This window comes from Nelumbo lutea, chromosome 1 (genome assembly GCF_056320005.1).
Source record: "Nelumbo lutea isolate HS-2025 chromosome 1, American lotus-T2T, whole genome shotgun sequence".
Taxonomy (NCBI): Eukaryota; Viridiplantae; Streptophyta; class Magnoliopsida; order Proteales; family Nelumbonaceae; genus Nelumbo; species Nelumbo lutea.
Genome location: NC_142684.1, coordinates 212231347 through 212250137, shown reverse-complemented (window position 1 = coordinate 212250137; position 18791 = coordinate 212231347). Strand labels below are relative to the sequence as shown.

Sequence of the window (18791 nt, the reverse complement as noted above, 5' to 3'; positions counted from 1 at the left end):
TGGAAACAAATGGCTTAAAGCAGAAAAAGGTAAATGACCCAACCGACAATGACTCAACATAATTTGACTAGCAGACTCTGAAAAAGTAGAACCAAAAGCAACATTCTTGGGATGATCAAAGCATTGGCCAGGGGTGTCGAGCAAGTATATTCCATTCGCTTCATGGCCACTCCCAATCACCTTCTGAGACTTCAGGTCCTGAAACACACAGTGTGATGGGAAAAAGGTTACACAACAATTCAATGATTTGGTCAGGCTATTTACAGATAATAAGTTGGTATTTAATTTAGGCACATGAAGAGTGGAAGATAAGAGTAAGGAGTCTGTAGCCTTGACAATTCCCTTGCCGGAAATAGGGGTAAGAGAACCATCAGCTAGGGTGATTTTGTCACGGCCAGGAAATAAATCATATGAAACAAATAAAGTGGAAAGGTTGGTCATGTGATCAGAAGCACCTGAGTCTATGATCCAAGGGGTTTTGTGTTTACCTGAGGTGGATGCATGGTTAGCGGAAGCCCTTATACCTGAGTGAGCAAATGCAATGGTGGCTGGACTTCCAGAAGGGATGGATGATGAAGATACACCTTCAAGCTGACTGATCATCTTTCCAAACTTCTCATATTCAGCTTTCATGGCTACCAACTGTGCACTGGTAGACTCAACCTCTGTATCTGTGCCTGTGGTTGCATGTGCATTTCCTGTCTTTCTACTATCATACTTCTTCTAGAATCTGATAGGTACAAGATTGGGATGCAATTTCCAGCACTTATCCTTTGTGTGTTTCGGCTTCTTACAATATTCACACACCACTTCCTTCCTTCCTGTGCCACTGTGAGCTTCTGTAACCCCTTTGGGTTTAATTCCCATATTTGCAAAATGATCATTGATACCAACTCCTTGAACCTGCACTTGCCTTCTACTTTCTTCACTGCTGACCAAAGTATATGCTTGTGACAATGAAACATCTTCCTTGGACAAGATGTTTCGCTTTGTAATATCAAATTCAGAATTCAGCCCTGTCAAGAACTCAAAGACGCTATTTCATTCAACCAATTTCTTGTATGTTTTAGCATCCCTAGAGGTATCCCATGTCACAGCCTCTATCAAATCAATCTCTTGCCATATAGATTTTAAGGTTGAGAAGTATACTGCAAGTGACTTCTCCCCCTGTCTTAGATTCTTCACATCACTTCTCAGTTTGTAGGCTCTAGCAACATTCAACTTCTGGGAGTAAGTCTCTACAACACTATCCCAGATTTCTTTAGCCGAATTCATCCACAGATAATGTTGACTGATCTGTGGCTACATTGAGTTCACAAGCCACCCAATCACAGTGTAGTTTTCTTGTACCCATCTCTCATAAGATGGATCATCCTTTGGAGGAGCTTTCTTGCTCCCAAAAATAAAATCCCATTTTCCTTTGCTATAAATATGGATTTTCACTGATTGTGACCAAGCCAAGTAGTTGGTCCCATCAAGCTTGACTGTACTTACAGCCAGCATAGAATCGGTTGGGGTTCCCAAAATCTGCCCATATTCAGTAGCATTCTTGTTTTCAAGGTTTGAGAAATCCATCATGCAAAATTCAGTGGTAGTTCTTTCTTTACTGTTTCAGCCTTCTAAGGACACCCAGCAACCTCCAATCACAAGGTATTTCAGATTTAACAGTCGTTGTCCCAAAGAGGAAGAAAAAAGACCACAGTCCTTAAGAGACCTTTTGTCGAACACTCAGTGTGCAATACTTAACAGCCTACTGTTAACTAGAAGAAACCACTTCAAAGTGTTCAGTATAGGTCCAAGAAGAAGCTGGAATGAAGATGAGACTAGTATCACTTAGTTTTAAAACAGTCTCAGCAGCTTCCCAACCCAATAATAAGTCGAATAGGACCTCCCAAGCAACCCAGAATTTCTGAGTAGAATCAGTCCAGCAACAGTGGGCCGAATGGAGGAGGTCTTTAAATGCTTTAACAGTCCTTCCAAACAACAAGAAATAACCCAGCAAAGGACTGAGAAAAGACTTACAGTAAAAGAGTCTCTGGTTTGAACTATAAACCAGGCCGAACACTTGTTCTCTAAGATGACTTCGAAAACCCTTTTCTCTGATTTCAAATCAGGCCAAACAACTTGTTCTCTGATTCTTCCTGGTCACTGAACCCTTCTCCAAGTGTGTAGAAGCTTGGGCACCCTCCAATGACCTCTAAGAACCAGGCGGATGACTGTAAACTTTCAGCCCTAGAACCTCCTCATGTAGTTGGCTGAACTAGAACCACATGAGGGACACGCCAAGCAATGGCCTGCTCTGATACCAAGTTGAAAAACAGTCCTAGAAGTAGGGACTGTGTTTGAAACAAAGAAAAACTAGCAAGAGAAGATTAGAGAAGATTAGAGGAGAAGAGAGAGCTGCGGCAAGAAGGGTTAGAGGATGAGGTGTTCGAACTTAACCTCCCTTTAACTCTCTAATACTCTTTTATTAAGTTAATCTTTTAGTAATTACAAGAGAGGTCCTTAGTTGGACAAGAAATTACAAAAGAGGAACATAAAAGAGTATGGAATCAGAATAAAGCCCATTACAGAGAAGAACATAAAGATAATATACAGTAACAGCCCATGGGCCACTCGGCTCATCTTCTCTACAAATTCAAGTGGGTCGGCCAGAAGTGATTTTTCACATTCTCTCTTCTAGTTTGGCTGAACACTCTTCTTCTCTCCTTCTACTTTCTCTTTTCTTTCTTCTTTCTTCTTCTCTACTTTGACCTAGAATCAACTAGGGTTTATTCACATGGTATCAGAGCAATAAGGTGTCGTGTTTTCTTGTTGTTGTCTTCTTCCTGGGTTCGCCGCCAGCTTCACAGTAGGTTTCATCATCCTACAGCTGACCTGATTGAAGACTCAATAAAGGGCTGAAAAGGAGTTGCCGTTTTGAGGGCCTGGAGGTGAGAATGCCTCTGGCCAGTGCTGTGGTGGTCGTTGAAGTGGTATACTAGACCCTTTATTCAGTGTACGAAGAGGGTTGGACATATACAGGTATGGACACTGCTGCCGTGTGTTCAGAAATGGACTGTGAATGGTAGATTCTGTGCTTCAAAAGTTAGTTGTTGTGGTGCTGGGTGAAACTGATACACATATCAGTCATGTTCCTTTGTTTTCTTGCTCGCATGTGTGCTGAAAGAAGAGTAGTAGACTGCTGATGTCCACGACAGCAGTGGTGTGGTGATGGTTGTGTTGTGGTGGCTGACATATCTATGATTCTAAATGGTTAAAAGTGAACCCCTAGACCTTTTGTGTAATCAGTTCTATAGTATGAAGAACAAGTGTTCGATGAAATGACTGAGTAATTTCAGTCGTGGTGTGTTGATGGTAAATGGTTCTGCGGTGTGCAGTCCAAGTGTTTGATGTGTTGACTGAATGATTTCAACTTTAGAGTGTAGTGTGTAATGTACAGTTGAAGAAGGTGGAGTTGGTGGTATCATAAGTGAGATAAGTCTTGTGAAGAGTGTGAGATTGTGGTGTATATTCAAAGGTGAAATAATGGAGATTGCTTCATCTGTAGATGGGAATGACAACAAAACCGGCATCATGCTTTATCCAGATTATCTAAGTGTTAAAATGACATCCATCAAGTTGAATGGTGAGAACTATGTACCATGGACAAAATCTGTGGAGGTGTTCCTGAAGGCCAAGAGGAAAGTAAAACATGTGAGGGAGGAGAAACCACTGTTAGACAGTCTTGTATGCCCTTAGCTTCAATCGGATTTGATATACTTTTGTTATTTAGTGGAAATAAATTAAAGTGCATGTTTGATTCATGTTGTTTGGTATAATTCTGTGTAAGACCCTAAAACTGGACACTTATAGAAACTTGTGTTAGTTTTAAATGTTCACAGCCATTGGATAAGTCTGGGGAGATTTATCCTGCCAAGGTTGATACTAGTGTGCCACCAAGTGTTAGGATGGCTTGTTTCGGCCATCAGGGTAAGACCCAAGGCACATGCAGTATGGGATTGCTTGAACCCTTGAACCGGACCAGATTTCCAGTATTGCCCTAGACCTTGGAGACAGATGGGAAAAACCGGAAAGTTACACCTGACCCCTAGACTCGATTATGACACATCACTAGGTGTCGGATCGGGCTGTCTTTGATGTGTCAATCAGTGAGATCCTTAGTGGGGGTCAAAACCTGGACATGTTGGGGCAGTCTGAGAATTCATTTGAGTGAGTGGTCATAGAGACAGGATCAGCCCCTTTGTCGGAGAATGGTAATGATCGGGAATGCACACTCTCTGATGGAAACCAAACTGCCGGCAGTTGATTTCAATCGTTGGAATTTTGTTTTGCAAAAATAAGATATATATATATATATATATATATATATATATATATATATATGTACGGTTTCAAAAGATCTGCAAAAGGTTTTAATTCCGAGGATCCATGTGAGTAGAGAGTGCGGCACTGTTCCTTGCAGCCGAGAGAGAGGTCTTCTCTTGTCGGGCAGTGCTTGACCATTAAGGGCTGAGAGGTTAGGTGTAAGACCATTTAGGATAATACCTGATGGGCTAATCTTGCACCTGCCCATAGTCCCTGGGTTTTTATAAGATGGCTTGGCCCAGGGGCCACTTAATGTAAGTGTTGGGCCCATAGGGTCCATGTGATGGGCTCAAGGGGGTCACTGAGTCTTTCAGTGAATTCGGCTAGGCCTTGTAATAAAGGCTGGGCCGAACCCATGTGGCTGGTGTGTAGATCAATGCTTGGGTCCCACGCCATACAAAGAAGCCCAACTGGGCAGCAGGTTGGAAACTAGTTAAACACTGAACACTTAATGGGCCAAAAGCCCATTTCGAACTGGGCTGATATGATCACCAGTTCATGGGGCGAATCTGAGATTAGTGTTAGTAAAAGGATTGGGTCTTTGACCTTATCCACTCTAAGAGACCAAATTCAAATTAGATTTGAATCTGGTAACCTCCTGATAAGATCAGGAGTTAACTAACTTAATCTGCAGATAGGATTAAGATTAACCTCTATCCAAATACTGATTTGGATTGGGATAACTCCCAAAATATTGGGAGGTTTCTTAATCAAGAAGAAAGAGGAGAAAACCCTAGCAGAAATATCAGATTTCGAACTAAGGGGTTTGAGCAAGCAAAAACACATCCTGCAATCTAAGATTTGATCTCTCACAGACTCCAGAGAGAAGAGACAATTCTGCCCTCTTCGTCCCTGGACTTCTCCTCCTTCAGCCGCCGCCACTACCTGTTGGAAGATTGGATCTTTGCAGCAACAGGAAGTCAAGAAAGCAGTTCTTGACAATAGTCTTGCAAGAAAGACACTAGGATTCGGTGTTCAAGGTTTCCAGAGGGTTCTTGTGAAGAATCCAGTGTGTGGGACGCACCCTGTTGGTTCCGTTCCATCCACAGCTGTGTCATCTTCAGCAGGAGCGGATCTTGGTTACTTCTTTGGGCGTGAACACCAACTTTGGGAGATATTATTTCTCCGGATCAGGTATAATCCTTCCTGTTTCCTTTTGGTTCAGATCTGATTTGTTTATGGTTCAAGTAGGATCCTTGAATAATGTATTCTAAATTTAGGGAATATGATTCCCAGTTGGAAGAAGGTAGGAAATTTTTTTGAAATTCGCCCCCATTCCGCACCTTTCTTGTCGTCCATTAGATGGATCCTACCATTCTTTCAGAGAAACCTCCCTCTGATTCCCCCGGGTTCAGTGATTGGGAACAAGATGATGCATAGATAATGACATGGCTTTGGAACAGCATGGAACCAAAGATTGGTGTGAACTTCATGTTCCTAGGTACAGCCAAGGAGATCTGGGATCATGATAAAAAGTTGTACTCTAGACAAGACAACACAACTAGGGTATATCAGTTATACCAAGAGTACTTCAATTTGAAGCAAGGAAGTCAAAGCTTAGAAGAGTATTATGCAATTTTGAGGAACATCCGCAATGAGCTAAATGTGTATCACCCTCTAACATCAGATGTCCAGATCCAACAACAGCAAGGTGAACAACTTGATGTGACTAGGTTTCTTGTGGGCTTGAAGGTTGAGTATGAGCCTGTCAGAGAACAGATATTGGGGGGATCAATTCTCCCCTCACTTGAAGAAGTTTTTGCCCATCTTAAGAGGATATCCATTGAGCTGGTGGAACATTCTTCCTTCTCTGATAGATCTGGTTTGGTAGTGACTAAAGGGAGTGGCCGTGGAAGTAGAAGTGGTGGTGGCAGCAGTGGCCCTCCAAGCAACTGTGGTGGACACATGTTTAACCGGGCTAATGGCCGGACTAGAGGCCGAGAGTCAGGGGAGGCCGTGGAAAAGGAAGGAGTAATGCTCAGAGAAAATATACACATTGTGGCTTAGAAGGGCACATAGTTAATTTCTGCTATGATTTGTGTGGTCCACCCAACACTTGGGCTAGCCATGCAACATCTAAGAGTAGTAGCACAATTACTAAAAGCCAGCAAACTGCCCCAACCCCCTCCACACCCGCTTGTGCTTCCGGGCGGGAAATGGTGAGTGTACCACTGGCAGTATATGAGCAGTTCCTTCAAACATCTCAGCAGAACACAGCTACACTTGCCCATCCAGGTATGACTTGCTTAGCTTCCAAAGCCTCACCCTAGATCATTGATTCCGGAGCCTCGGGCCATATGTCTGGACTCGATGTATTTTCTTCCCTTTCTCGCTCCTCCACATCTCAGACAGTTATACTTGCTAATGGTTCTACATCTCCTATTTGTGGTGTTTGATGTTGATCTCTCCTCCTTGTCTTTAGCATCTGTTTTATATGTTCCTAAGTTCCCTTTTAACCTTATGTCTGTTAGCAGATTAACCAAGTCCCTTAATTGTTCTGTAACATTCTATCCTTCTTCTTGTGTGTTTCAGGATCTCAAGACGAGGAAGAAGATTGGTGGAGGGCATGAAGCAGGTGGTTTGTATTACCTTGATGGTGGTGGCCCCCCAATAGCTTTTCAGTCGTCTCTTACTCCTCTCCAATGGCATTGTAGACTTGGTCATCCCTCTCTCAAGGCTTTGAAGCTGCTAGTTCCTTCCTTGAGTCATATTTCATCATTAGATTGTGAGTCATGTCAGTTGGGAAAACATCATCAAGTCTCATTTAGTCCAAGAATTGATAGTCGTGTCTCAAGTTTTTTGCTTTAGTTCATTCTGATGTATGGGGTCCAGTTAAAGTGGTGTTATACAATGGGTTTAAGTATTTTGTAATCTTTGTTTATGACTTTTCAAGGATGACATGGATCTATCTTATGAAAGACCGTAGTGAATTGTTCTCTATTTTTCAGAAATTTCATGCTGAAATACGCACTCAATTTGGTGTTCATATGAAAATACTTCGCTCCGATAATGCCAAAGAATACATCTCCTCACCATTTCAGCAATACCTAGAACATCATGGAATAATTCATCAAACTTCTTGCGCCTACACCCTGCAACAAAACGGTGTAGCTGAACGGAAAAATAGACATCTTCTTGAAAATGCTCGGTCCTTGATGATCAGTATGCATGTCCCAAAGCATTTTTGGAGTGATGTTGTTCTTACATCCTGTTTTCTGATAAATCGGATGCCCATGTCAATCCTTGGAAGTCAATCCCCTTTCTCCGTGTTGTTTCCTACTTTGTCTCCATTTCCTCTCACCCCATGATTCTTTTGCTGTGTTTGTTTTGTTCAACACTTTGGGCCTAGAGTAGACAAGCTAGATGCTCGAGCTACGAAGTGTATTTTTCTTGGCTACTCAAGGACTCAGAACGGGTATAAGTGTTATAACCCAAAATTTCATAAATCGTTTGTGTGCTCTGATGTCACCTTCTTTGAATCAGTTCCATTTTTCCCAGATGTCAAGGTCTCTTCTTCTCCCTCTGTGGTTCCTCTTCCTGTACCGGTTGTGGACCCTCTTCCCTTAGCTCCCATTCCTACTACAGATGCACATCATATGCCTGTTACTACAGGAGGCTGCCAATTACTCAAGTGTATACCCGTAGAAGTGCTTCGGCCCCTCCTCCACTTCAGCACTTGTCAACAGATCCTGCTACTGCTCCTCCCTCAGATCTTGATCTCCCTATTGCTTTGCAGAAAGGTAAACATACTTGTACTTCTCATCCCATTTCAGACTATGTTTCCACTACTCACCTTTCTGCTTCTCACTGCAAGTTTATATCATTACTCTCATCGGTTCTCATTCCCAAGACTGTACAGGAAGCCCTTACCTCCCCAAGGTGGCGGCAAGCCATGGAAGAACTCTCTGCTCTACAACATAATCACACGTGGGAACTCTCCACCCTTCCTCCTAGTAAGTACATTGTTGGGTGTAAATGGGTCTATACAATGAAGCATCTTCCTGATGGCAGTGTGGAACGATTGAAGACACGGTTAGTGGCCAAGGGCTATTCTCAGTTATATGGTGTGAACTATATGGAGACATTCTCTCCTGTGGCTAAAATTGGTTTAGTTCAAGTGTTGATCTCATTAGCTGTTATGTATGATTGGCCTCTTGTACAACTTGACATCAAAAATGCCTTCCTTATGGTGATCTTGTTGAGGAGGTGTATATGGAGCAACCACCAGGATTTGTTGCTCAGGGGGAGGCTGGTAAGGTGTGCAGGCTCAAAAAAGGCAATCTATGGACTGAAACAATCTCCACGTGCATGGTTTGGCAGGTTTAGTGAAGTGGTGAAGGCCTTTGGGATGAAACAGTATCAGGTTGATCATTCTGTGTTCAGCTATAACTCAAAGGATGGGAAAATCTTGCTAGTCATGTATGTGGATGATATTGTCATAACTGGAAGTGACAGCAATGGAATTGACAGGCTGAAAAAATTCTTACAGAACCACTTCAATACAAAAGATCTAGGGAAGCTAAAGTATTTCCTAGGAATAGAGGTTGCGAGGTCAAAACAAGGGATCAACCTATGTCAAAGAAAATATGTTCTTGATCTACTTGAAGAAACAGGGTTGTTAGGTGCTAAACCAGCAGAGACTCCTATGGAACTCAATGCCAAGTTAAGTGTGGATGCAGGTGAAGAGTTTGATGATCCTAGAAGATACAGAAGGTTGGTGGGAAAGTTGAACGACCTGACCATTACCCAACCAGATATATCATTTGCTATGAGAGTGGTGAGTCAGTTTATGCAACATCCCCGGGTTCCTCACTGGGAAGCTGTTCTGAGAAATGTTAAGTACCTAAAGGGTGCTCCAAGTCGTGGTTTGTTATACCAAAAGGGAGGAACTCTTGAGATAGTAGGGTACACACAGATGCTGGCTGGGCTGGCTCTATATCAGACAGTGGTGGCAAGAAGTAGTGCAGAAGCAGAGTACAGAGCTATGGCCCATACCACATGTGAACTAGTATGGCTGAAGAACTTACTACAGGAGATGGGTTTCTCAATTGACAAACCCATGAAACTATACTGTGATAACCAAGCTGCCGTTCACATCTCATCCAATCCCGTCTTCCATGAAAGACATAAACATAACATAGAATGATAGCCTATGGGCCATTCGGCCCATCTCCTCTGTAGAGAACATTGATGTGGGCCCCACAGCTGTGGTACCACTCTGTCCGTAGGGTAGAATGTATCTAGTCATAGCTGTGGTTATTTTGTTGTTTTGTTATTTCTAGTTTCAGTTTTATATTGGTTGTTATCTAGTCACAGTTATGATGTAAACACCAAGGGCAGATATGTCCTTTCATGTAACTAGCATAACCTATATATATTAACTTAAAGTGGCGGCGGCAGAACGATTGACATTCTGTTCTTCTCCTCAAAATCTGTGTTCTGTTGCTCTTCCATCACTCTTTCTTCTACATCTTCTTCACTTTCTCTTCTCATTGAACCTAAAATCTCTTAGTGATCAAGACTGAATAGCAATCTTGAAAACCTACATGGTATCAGAGCCAAGTTAGGGTTTTTCATGTGAGCCTAATACCAGTCGACCACATGAGAATCTCCTAGGACTGAAAGCTGAAAAGGAGTAGTTCGCAGACTGATTCTTGGAGATCGCCAGAGGTACTAGCAGCTGTTAGAAACTTGCTAGGGTTGCAGAGTGTTGGTGGTCAGGAAGGATCAGAGAAGACTAGGGTTCAGGTAACCCTAGAAGGCAGCGAACTATTTTTTCCTTGTAAGTTGTTATTTTTTAATAGAAGTTCTTTCAGAGAAGATAGGTTGGACCTATCTGGAGGGGAAGGCTGAATCATTCTAGCTCTTTCTCTCTTCGATTTCCTAGGGTTTTACATCAAACCCTGGACCGAACCGTGTTTCTTTCTACTCTAGGGTTTGAAAGTGATCTGCAACAAGCTCTAGTGGTTGACTGAACTCTATGATCTACCTAGAGCTACTCTTAAGTTGATTGGTAGATCCGATCAGATTCTAGGGTTTCTTATTAACCCTACTGCAAGCTCATCTATACAATTTGGACTGTGTGACTGAATTGCTTCCTCTCAGGACTGATTAAAACCCTACTGAAAGCTCATCTATATAGTTTGGACTGTGCGACTGAATTGCTTCCTTTCAGGACTGATTAAAACCCTAACTTTCCCTAGCATATCAGTTTTGTTTTAAAGCTGTTCTCAGAGTTCTAAGGGGGTTAGAGATCTACAGACAGCTACTGCTATGTTGGCTAGTTGGTTTCAGATCAGAATTACTTCGGTTTTGTGCACATACATTGAGAATACAGATCAGGCCTATATTGTTTTGATTGTGATTGGTGATTCAAGTACTGTTTTGAGACTTGACAAAAATGGAGTCTAAAATTCAGGCAGAAGGCAGTCTTGGGAACATCAATTATGGTGGTATTTCTGAGATGGGTGGTCAGATTACGACCGTAAAGTTTGATGGATCAAACTATTTGGAATGGGCCCAATCAGCCATGATGGCTATTGGTGGAAGAGGTAAATTAGGGTACCTCCTGGGAGATATGAAAGAACCTTCCAAGGGAGACCCGACATATACCAAGTGGATACAAGAAAACTACTTGGTTATGACATGGCTTTGTAATTCTATGCAGCCTCATATTAGTCGGAATTATTTGTGGGCAAAAACAGCTAAGGAGATATGGGACGTTATGAAAGAAACTTACTCCCAACCCCTTAATGTTGCCAGAGCATATGAATTGAAATGTGAAGTGAACACCCTTAAACAAGGAGAGAAACCGGTATCGGTCTACTTCTCTATCTTGAAGTCCCTGTGGCATGAGATTGATCACTTAGAGACTCTTGAGTGGGAGAGTCCCAAAGATGCTCAGACCCATAGAAAGCACATCGAGACAAACAGAGTGCTTGAGTTCCTGGCGGGACTGAACTCAGAATATGATATTGTGAGGCAGCAGATTTTGACTAGAGACAATGTGACTCTCTCTCAGGCTTACTCATTTGTACATAGTGAAGAAACCAGAAGGTTATGATACAACCCATATCAGCCTTTGTAGCGGCTACACCCAAATCAGGGGGTGATTCAGAGAATGACAGGAGGAAGGAAGACAAGAAGGATGTAGTATGTGAACATTGTAAGAAACCCAAACATACAAAAGAGACATGTTGGAAACTGCATCCCCACTTGGTTCCTGCGAAGTTAAGAAACAAGAAGGGCACTGCTCATGTAGTCATGAACATTGATTCAGCATCCTCATCTGGCACAAAAGGAACATCTTTGGAGACCTTAGCTGCAGTTCGGGCTGCCCTAATACAGCTAGAAAAGGAGGTTGGAAATTCTGATCAGCCATCGCAGCCTCCATCAGCCCCTGTCACATCTGCCTTCGCCCATTCAGGTACTCGAGCTTCAGCCTATCATGCCTCAGCTCCAGGTACTACTGAACCTTGTTGGGTAATAGACTCAGGTGCATCTGATCACATGACTAGCTTGTCTTCACTGTTTACTACTTACCATTTGTCTTCTGGTAGGGATAAGGTATCTATTGCTGATGGCTCCTTGGTTCCTATTTCTGGGAAGGGTGACATCAAGCTTTCAGATACTATCTCCCTATCATCTGTTTTGCATGTTCCTAAGCTTGATACTAACCTTCTTTCAGTCAGTAGTATTACCAAGCATATGAACTGCTCAGTAACTTTCTTCCCTAACCGATGTGTTTTTCAGGACTTGGAGACGCAAAAGGTGATTGGGACTGGCCGTGAGACGAATGGGATCTATCTGCTCGGGGAGCGGTTTCGTCAAGGAGAGTCAGTAGAGAGGTTGCCTTTTGTTTCTAAGAGTGTGAGTCCGGTTATGCTTTGGCATAACCGATTAGGTCATTTGTCTTTTTGATCTTTACAGAGTTTGTTTCCTACTTTATTTGAGTCTATTGAGTTGTCTCAGCTACAGTGTGAAGGTTGTGAGTTTGCTAAGCATTGTAGAAAGCCTTATTTATTGAGTAATAAAAGGAGTGATAATTTTTTTGATATTGTGCATACTGACGTTTGGGGGCCTTATCATATCCCTTCCATGGGTGGGTACAGATATTTTTTGTTATTTGTTGATGACCATACCCGCTTTTCTTGGGTTTATCTCATGCGTTCACGAGATGAGGTACCTTCCCTGACCCAAAATTTTCACCAAATGATCCTAACCCAGTTTGATGCCAAGATCAAAGTTCTCCGATCTGATAACGCAAAGGAATACCTTGCTAAATCATTGACATCTTATCTTCTTCATCATGGGGTTATCCACCAGAGCTCTTGCCCTCATACACCTCAGCAGAATGGAGTTGTCGAGAGGAAGAATAGGCACATTTTGGAAGTGGCTAGAAGCCTCATGTTTACTTCTAATGTCCCTATTCGTTTCTGGGGGGACGCTATCCTCACGGCGGTATACCTTATTAATCGGGTCCCTTCCAGGGTCCTTGATATGCGATCTCCTTTTTCGCTTCTACACCCACGTGAGGACTTGTTTTCTATTCCCCTTAAGACATTCGGTTGCACTTGCTTTGTTCAGCTTCTCGGACCCCATCCCTCCAAGTTCGAACCCAAAGCCTCCAAATGCATCTTCCTTGGTTATGCACAAACTCAAAAGGGTTATTGCTGTTATGATCCTGTCTCCGGGAGGAAGTTTGTCTCCATGGATGTCACTTTCTTTGAGGGAACACCCTATTATCCTCGGGTTGCCCCTCAGGGGGAGAGTAGTGAGAGTGGGGGTTTGAGTTCTTGTCTTCAGGGGGAGAGCAGTGAGAGTGGGGCAGTTCCTTTACCTATTCCATTGGGTGATGAGAACTGCAATGGTGAGGGTGGTCAGAGGGATCAGGAGTTGAGGGTTTATCACAGGCGGTGCAAGCAGGTTGATCCTGATCATCAGCAGTCCAGACCAGCTCCAATCTCATCTGCAGCTCCAGGTCCAGATACTTCAGTCCCAGAGCCCATAGAGACTTCCCCTACAGATGATCTTGACCTTCCAATTGCAGTCCGTAAAGGGAAACGACATTGTACCACATCCACAGCCCACTGTATTTCCCATTTTTTATCCTATGATCGCCTTTCTCCTACCTACAGGTCCTACCTTAGCTCCATTTCCAATGTCCCTATTCCAAGAACAGTGCAAGAAGCCCTATCCGTCCCTGAATGGAAAGATGCAATGCAAGTTGAGATGGATGCTCCGTTGAAGAACAACACCTGGGAGGTAGTTGATTTGCCAAAAGGAAAGAAACCAGTTGGGTGCAGATGGGTATTTACGGTGAAGCATAATGCAGATGGATCTATTGAGAGGTATAAAGCTCGGCTAGTTGCAAGAGGGTTTACACAGACTTATGGCATAGATTATTTGGAGACATTTGCACCAGTAGCCAAGATGACTATTATTCGAGTTCTCTTGTCCCTTGCAGCAAGTCACACTTGGCCTTTATACCAAATGGACGTGAAAAATGCCTTTCTGAATGGAGATCTGTAGGAAGAAGTTTACATGCGTTTGCCTCTTGGATTCTATGATGCAGAAGTAGGTAAGAAGGTCTGCCGGCTCAACAAGGCTTTGTATGGTTTGAAACAGTCACCTAGGGCTTGGTTCGATAGATTCAGACTAGCACTTGTGAAGTTTGGATATGTTCAGGCCCAGTCAGATCATACCCTATTCATCAAGAGGGTGGAGTCCTCTTTGACACTGTTGGCAGTATATGTTGATGATATTATGGTCACAGGGAATGATAGCCATGAGATTGAGTCTCTTAAACAGCTTCTTCACCAAGAATTTGATGTGAAGGACCTTGGTGTACTTCGGTATTTTTTGGGTATTGAGGTTGCTAGATCCAAACAGGGGATCTTTATATCTCAGAGGAAATATGTCCTAGACCTGTTGGCAGAAACTGGAAAGTTAGGTGTCAAGCCTGCAGATACACCAATTGAACAGAATCACAGGATTAGTGCCGAGAGTGGGGAGCATCTTGAAGACAAAGTTATGTTCCAGCAACTGGTAGGAAAGCTCCTATATCTCTGCCTCACTCGGCCAGATATTACTTATGCAGTTAGTGTTGTCAGCCAGTACATGCATTCTCCTAGAACCACACATCTTCTTGCGGCAGAAAGAATCTTAGCCTACTTGAAGAGATGCCCAGGTAGGGGTATACTTTTCAAGAACAACAATCACATGAAGGTGGAGGTTTATACTGATGCAGATTGGGCTGGGAGTGTTGATGACAGAAGGTCTACCTCGGGATATTGTGCCCTTGTGGGAGGAAACCTTGTCTCCTGGAGAAATAAGAAACAAAGTGTGGTCTCCCGGTCAAGTGCTGAAGCAGAATACAGGTCCATGGCCAATGGAGTGGCTGAAATCCTATGGCTAAGATCTCTACTTGAGGAGTTGGGTATTGAGTATGAGAAACCCCTGATGTTGTACTGTGATAATCAAGCCGCCATTAATATAGCACATAATCCAGTACAGCATGATAGAACCAAACACATTGAAGTTGACCACCATTTTGTGCGAGAGAGGGTCTCATCTCAAGAAGTATGCCTCCCTTACATCACATCCAGTATGCAACTAGCCGACATTCTTACTAAAGCCGTATCATGAAAGAAGCTAGAGGCGGATCTATCCAAGTTGGGTATGATGAACATATACTCCCAACTTGAGGGGGAGTGTAGAGAACATTGATGTGGGCCCCACAGCTGTGGTACCACTCTATCCGTAGGGTAGAATGTATCTAGTCACAGCTGTGGTTATTTTGTTGTTTTGTTATTTCTAGTTTCAGTTTTATATTGGTTGTTATCTAGTCACAGTTATGATGTAAACACCAAGGGCAAATATGTCCTTTCATGTAACTAGCATAACCTATATACATTAACTTAAAGTGGCGGCGGCAGAACGATTGACATTCTGTTCTTCTCCTCAAAATCAGTGTTCTATTGCTCTTCCATCACTTTTTCTTCTACATCTTCTTCACTTTCTCTTCTCATTGAACCTAAAATCTCTTAGTGATCAAGACTGAATAGCAGTCTTGAAAACCTACATCCTCTACAAGTTGATTAGTTTATCAATAGAATGATTTAAAACCATGTCATTTTAAATAGAATGTATAGCATCTGGTATTAGTAAATTGTGTTTTCTTAAATAGATTAGTTTCTTTGTGGTGGTACTTTTATAACTTGAAATCCTGAGTAATCATGGTAAAACCTCTTTATCATGTTCACCTGAATATGTTTACATTTGCTAAATAAATAATGGTAAACAGAAAAATTATATTTTCTACAATATTAACCATTTTTGTTAGAAGCAAATGAAACACAAACTACAATCACATTAATGTATATTGTCCAAAAGATGAGAAGAAGAAGAGAAGGAAGAGAGGAGAGAAGATAGAAGATAAGAAAAAAAGATTTGAGAGCCAAAAGATAGCCTAGTGGCACCAGTTTTTGGTATTTATATTAGGGTGACATAAACAAATAAAAGAAAGGGAGAAATTACAACAGTACCTCTGTGGTTCTAATCTGAGTATACTAACAGACTTTAAACACTCTCCCTCAAGATGTAACCCCTTTGTGAAGATGTCTGCAAGTTGGTCTTCAGAACTGACACAAGGGGTACACACTTCCCCTTTGACAACCTTTTCTCCGATAAAATGTTTGTCGACTTTGATGTGTTTAGTTCTATCATGCAGCATTGGATTAACAACAATGTTTATGGCTGTTTGTTCTCACAATATAAGGTCAGAGGTTCATCAACTGCAAATCCCAACGCACTCAACAAGATTTTTATCCACATAATTTCAGCCACTCCATGAGACATTGCCCTATATTCAACTTCAGCACTGGACCTAGCCATCACATTCTGCTTTTTGCTTCTCCATGTGACTAGGTTCCCTCCTACAAAAGCACAGTAGCCGCTTGTAGATTTCTAATCACCCAAGGATCCTACCCAACCTACATTGGTATACACCTCAACCTTCAAATGCTCGTGCTTTTGGAACAATAAACCTGCACCTAGAAATTTCTTAAAATATCCAAGGATTCTTTCAACTGCTTCAAGATGGGTGGTCTTAGGGGCATGCATGAGTTGACTAAGAACATCCACTGCATAAGTGTTAGACAGTTTTGTATGCCCTTAGCTTCAATCAAGATGATGTACTTTATGAGTTTATTGTAAATGAATAAAAGTGCATATTTGATTCATGTTCCCTTGGTATGTTTCTGTTTAATACCCTTAAACTGGACACTTAATGAGACTCGTGTTAGTTTAGAATGTTCACAGCCAATGGGTCGGTCTGAGGAGACCTATCCTGACAAGGCTAACACTATGGTGCCACCAAGTCGGTTGGGGTGGCCTATCTCAGCTGCCAGGGTGAGACCCTAGGCACATACAATGTAGGATTAATTGAATCTTTGAACTGGACCAGATTTCCAGTATTGCCTTGGACCTTAGAGATTGATGGGCAAAACTGGAAAGTTACACCTGACCCCTAGACTTGATTATGATACTGCACTAGGTGTCGGATTGGGCCGTCTTTGATATACCATTCAGTGAGATCCTTAGCGGGGGTCAAAACCTGGGTATGTTGGGACAGTCTGAGAATTCATCTAAGTGGGTGATCATAGTGACAAAATCAGCCCCTTTGTCAGACAAAGGTAATGGTCGGGGATGCACTCTCACTGATGGAAACCAAGACTACCGGTAGCCGATTTCAATCGTTGAGATTTGTTTTGCAAAATATATTTATATGAGATATAAAAGTATATATATTATGGTTTCTAAAAGGTTTGCAAAAGGTTTTAATTCTCGGGATCCATATAAGCAGAGAGTGCAACACTGTTCCTTGCAGCCGAGGGAGAGGTCCTCTCTTGTCGGGCAGTGTATGATCATTATGGGCTGAGAGATTAAGTGTAAGACCATTGAGGATAATACCTGATGGGCTAATCTTGCATCTGCCCACAGTCCCTAGGTGTTATAAGGTGGCTTGGCCCAGGGACCACTTAGGGAAAGTGTTGGGCCCATAGAGCCCATGTGATGGGTTTCAGGGGGTGCACTGCCCATAACAATGTATTCGGCCAGGCTTTGTAACAAAGGCTGGGCTGAACCCATGTGGCTGATGTGTAGATCAATGTTTGGGTCTCACGCCATACAAGGAAACCCAACTGGGCAGCAGTTTGGAAGGCCAAGTGAATACATAACCTTAAATGGGCCATAAGCCCATTTCGAACTAGGCGGATTTGATTAGTCAATTCAAGGGGTGAATTCTAAGATGGATCAGCTGATAGGATTGGTCCCATACCCTATACACTTAGAGAGTCCAAGATCTAAATAAGATTTAGATTTGGAAGCCTCCTAATTAGATTAGGAGATGGCTGATCTGATCTGCAGATAAGATAAGGGTTATCCTTTATCACTTAAAAGGACTTCTTATCCAAATATGATTTGGATTAGCAACTCCTAATGGGATTAGGAGTTGATCCCTTTAAGATTATAAAAGGAGGAGGGGGCGGTAGCCTTTAGACATGCAACCAACACACTCTTGTCTTCAGAGTTGAGATCACAAGAAGAGAGAATTATGTACCCTACGAATACTCTCTTGCCGCCTCCTTCCTGCAGCTGCCGCCTCCAGCAGTTCGATCTCCAATTCTTGGGAGAAATCAAATTCGATCTTGATACCAATCTTTATATTCACAAGCCATCCAGTTGATTCTTGCGAAGGGTCAAGTTCTTTTGGAAGAACACTGCTGATTCTACTCCACCCTGCACTGCGCCATCTTCAGTGGGAGCAGATTTTGGATCCTTCCTTGGGCGTGAACACCTCCATTGGGAGATATTGCTTCTCCGTATCAGGTATAATCCCTCCCTACTCCTTTTGGTTCAGATCTGGTTCAGTTTATGGTTCAAGAATGATTTTCTAAATAGGGAATTCGATTCCCAGTTGAAGGGAGAGAAAAATTTTTGAAATTCGCCCCCTTGTTCCACAATCTTTGGGCGTCCATGTGATGGATATCCTATCCCTTCAATAAGCAATGTCTGACTGAGCCATGGATAGATATAGAAATCTTCCTACAAGCCTCTGAAATTGTTTCACATCCTTGATGAATTCACCTTGACAATCACCTAATTTGTGATTAGGATCAATGGGAGAATCAATAGGTTTCACTCCCAATTTTCATGAATCTTGGAGGAGATGTAAAACATGCTTTCTTTGGGAAATAAAGAATACCCTTTTGTGAACAAGCAACTTCAATTCCAAGGAAGTACCTTAAAGGAGTTAGATCTTTCACCTCAAACTGAGTAGCAAGAAATCCCTTCAACTTTTGAATTTCATCTTTCCAATCACTAGTGATAACCATATCATCAATATATACTATCAGGTCTGC

The 18791-nt window shown here is 42.4% G+C and overlaps 1 protein-coding gene across 13 annotated transcripts in view; it reads right to left on the bottom strand.

Annotated features, from left to right (window-relative positions):
- Window positions 1–18791, bottom strand: part of LOC148880830 (uncharacterized) — a 132125-nt gene that overhangs the window by 95305 nt on the left and 18029 nt on the right. The window lies entirely within an intron of this gene.